Source organism: Arachis hypogaea, chromosome 17, assembly GCF_003086295.3.
Source record: "Arachis hypogaea cultivar Tifrunner chromosome 17, arahy.Tifrunner.gnm2.J5K5, whole genome shotgun sequence".
NCBI lineage: Eukaryota > Viridiplantae > Streptophyta > Magnoliopsida > Fabales > Fabaceae > Arachis > Arachis hypogaea.
The window spans coordinates 64,747,041-64,751,165 of record NC_092052.1 but is presented as its reverse complement, the minus strand read 5'-3'; the positions used below and the strand labels follow the sequence as shown (position 1 = coordinate 64,751,165).

General features: G+C 39.7%; 1 non-coding gene across 1 annotated transcript; it reads right to left on the bottom strand.

Moving 5' to 3' along the window:
* Positions 1 to 856: 856 nt before the first annotated feature.
* LOC112768136 (small nucleolar RNA R71) lies at positions 857 to 964 on the bottom strand. The gene has a single exon (XR_003185575.1). It is a non-coding gene; the product is annotated as a small nucleolar RNA R71 (small nucleolar RNA).
* Between the last annotated feature and the right edge of the window lie 3,161 nt (positions 965 to 4,125).

The following is a 4,125-nucleotide window of genomic DNA, read 5'->3' as shown; positions in this document are numbered from 1 at the left end:
TCATACTCCTAGTATTTTTATTTCTAAAATTTGTGACAAATTTTCTAAATTGACAAGGCGGACCTTAGCTGATTAAGAACTATACTCATGACGTATTCTATAAGTTATTTCTTAATTAGACAACTTTTGCCTGCTGTTCAATTTTTGGCGCCGTTGCCGGGGAGTTCCAATAGTGTGCTAGATTATTAATTAGTGTACATATTTTATTTTATTTGCATATTTTATTTTTATTTTTGTTACCATGAGCTATATTTTTTCTACTTGAATGACGCATTCATTGCCTGATTCGAGCTTAGCCGCTTTTGATCCTGAAATTGAAAGAACTCTTTCACGTATTAGGCGAGCTCGACGTCAGTTAGCCTCTGAGGGTGGTGAAGTGATTGTTATCGATTCACCAGTCTCATCTGAGGGCGAATATGAACTGCCATCTGAGAGCGAGACAAGCTCCTTTACTATTGATCCAGTTAATTCACGTGCAGGTAACATGGCAGAACCTAGGAGGATTACCGTCCAGGAAGCTGGAGCCCCAGATTTTACACTACAACCATATCAAGTGCGTCATCCAAATCTGGCTGCAGATTTTGAACTGAAGACTGCACTAATCAACTTGATGCCCAAGTTTCATGGCTTACCTGCTCAGGAGCCTATCAAGCACCTTGGGGATTTCCAGACTGCCTGTTCTACTGTTAGGCGTCATGGTGCAGATGAAACTTCTATTCTGTTAACCACCTTCCCGTTTTCTCTTGAGGGAAAGGCGAGGGAATGGTACTACGCTCAACCTGAAGCAACTGTTACTAACTGGGATACGCTCAAGAGAGAATTTTTGGAAAAATACTTTCCATCTGAAGTCACAGATAGACTGAGAAAAGAGATCTCCTGCATTGTTCAAGGTGACTCGGAGACTCTCTGTGAGTACTGAGAGCGTTTTAAGAACCTTCTAGACGTATGCCCCCATCACATGATTGACAGACTAGTGTTGATCAGCTACTTCACTCAAGGCATGAACCCCCAAGATAAGACTACACTGTATGGTGCTAGTAATGGTTCTATGAAAAAGTACAGGACCGTAGATGAAGCATGGCAACTGATCAACGACTTAGCTGAGTCCACTAGGAATCACAGGCAGAGGTGCAGCCACTCAAAAGCTGTTGCAGAGGTTTCCTCTGGCGTTGAAACTACTGCTCTTAGAGTATATGTGAAATGACCAACCTACTGAAACAGATGCAGTTAAATCAACAACAAGCACAACAAGCTCAGCCTCTCCCACCACAACACAGCCAACAGTTGGTTCCACAAAGAGTATGCGGGATCTGTGCTGATTATAGTCATTATACTGACGAATGTCCACAGCTCCAACAGGAAGACAACACTGTGGCAGCCACTCACAACTTCTATGACCGCCCAAATCAAGGATACAATCAACAAGGTGGTAACTATAACCAAGGTGGCAACTATAACCACGGATGGCAGGACAACTCCAACCAAGGTTGGAGAGATAATTCTAACCATAGTTGGAGGGAAAACTATAACAGAGGAGGCAGAGATAACAATGGAAACCAGAGGTGGAATAACAATAACAACAACAGACAGTAGAATCAGAACCAACCTTACAAAGCACCTCACCTAAGACAATCCCAAGGACCCTAGCACAACCAACAACAGGCTCCTTAGATCACTTATTCCAATTTCTCACCAAATGACGAGATGCTCCGTTCTCTTGCACAAGGACAACAAGACATGCAAACGCAGCTGAACTCTACTTTAAATGGTCTGACTGCCACTTTACAAGCTCTCGTCTCCCAGTTAGATTCATCACCTAATTCCACCAATCAACCTTCAAGCTCCAGTGGAATTCCTTCTCAACCCCTACCTAATCCTAAAGGTGGCATCAATGCCATCACTTTAAGGTTCGGAACCACATTGCAAGAGAGGAACCAGGAGGAGCCAAGCTCACCAGAACATGTCCCAGCTGAGGATGTGGTGGAAGTGGAAGAAGCTGAAGAGGAAGAGGACGTACAAAACATAGTTGAAGGAGAAGCAGCTCAACCACAGAATGAAACACCAAAGGATGCAGAAGCTGCAAGTAACGCCCTTCCTATCCCATTCCCACAACTTGCAAGGAAGCCAGGAAAGCAGATGGAACTTGACCCCAAAATGGTAGAAATATTCAAAAAGGTTGAGGTAACTATTTCCTTTTTTGATGTTATTCAGCAGGTACCTAAATATGCAAAGTTTCTAAAAGATTTATGCATATATAAAGATAAAATTAATGAATTAGAAACTATTCCTTTAGGTAGTTCTATATCTGCTTTAATTGGAGGTATACCTGAAAAATGTAGTGATCCAGGTCCATGTATGGTTAACTGTACCATAGGAGGTGTAATATTTTCTGACTGCATGTGCGATTTAGGAGCGTGTGTTAGTATAATGCCATTGTCTATATATGATACTTTGAGGCTCTGATAAACCCATATTTTATGATATATCTTGTGCTTAATTTGAGTGATTTATTCAATCCTTCACCCACTTATTCATATTAATTGCATGGTTTTACTTTCCCTTCCTTATTATGTGATGTATGTGAAAAACATGTTTTCTATGCTTAAAAATAATTATTTTGATTACCCTTTATTTCCATTCGATGCTGTGATTCGTGTGTTGAGTAGTTTCAGATCTTCTAAGGCAGGAATGACTTAAAGGATAGAAAGGAAACATACAAAAATGGAAGGAAAGCACAAAATGGAGTTTTTGAAGAAACTGGCATCCACGCGATCGCATGGGCGACGCGGCCGCATGCCAGCGCGAATCAACAGCGACGCGACCGCATGACTGACGCGATCGCGCGCCACAAGCAGAACACATATGACGCGGCCGCATGACTGAAGCGACCGCGTGACAAGAAAAACTCCGAATGATGCGACCGCGTGACTCACGCGGATGCGTGACAGCGGCCACGCACCAGAAATTGCAGAAAACGCTCATAGCAATTTCTGAAGCCCATTTTAGCCCAAATCCAAGTCCAGAAGGCATAGACCAGAGGTTATGAAGTGGGGGAACGCATCCATTCAAGGAGAGTCTCCAATTAGTTAGTTTTCCATGATTTAGATTTAGTTTTGAGAGGGAGATTCTCTCCTCTCTCTTTAGGATTAGGATTTAGATTTAAGATTTTATTCGCTTTCTGGATTATCTCTTTGCCAGGTTCAATATTCCTTTTTATTTTGTTCTCAATTTAATTATGAATTCTTCTATGTTACAGATTACTCTTTGAATTAATGTTATTTGAGGTATTTCAGTTTAATATTGCTTTCCTTTATTTATCTTACTTTTATCCCCAATCTGAAGATATTTTTATTTCAGTAGATTTACTTTTCCCCTTTTGGTCTTGTTTAAGAAATCAGTAACTCAGGAGTTATCAAACTCAACATGATTGATAATCGCTATCTTTACTAATTGAATTGAACTTCAATAATCCCAATCTTTCCTTAGGGATTAACTAGGATTTGAGGATCTAACTAATTAGTCACTTGACTTTCCTTTGCTCTAGCAAAGGTTAACTAAGTGGAATTAAGATTCAATTTTCATCATCATTGATAAGGATAACTAGGATATGACTTCTAATTTCTCATACCTTGCCAAAAGTGTGTTTTACAGTTATTTATTTAATTTACAGTCTTTTACTTACTTTAATTGCAATTTAAATCACTTGTTCCTCATCTTCAAAACCCCAATTTACAACCTTCATAACCAATAATAAGAACATACTTCCCTGCAGTTCCTTGAGAAGACGACCCGAGGTTTAAATACTCAGTTATCAATTTTAAAGGGGTTTGTTACTTGTGACAACCAAAGCGTTTGTCTGAAAGGAATTTTGTTGGTTTAGAAACTATACTTGCAACGAGGATTTATCTGCAAATTTCTAGACAACGCAAAAGTTCCTCTCATCAAAATGGCGCCGTTGCCGGGGAGCTGCAACTGTGTGCCTTATTATTGGTTATTGTAAATATTTTTATTTTACTTGTCTATTTGTTTTTATTTTTCCCTTTTATTTTTATTAGTCACTATGAATTCTTACCCCTCTCGCTTTGAGTTTGGTTCTAATATTGTTGAAAGGACTGAAAGTTATAA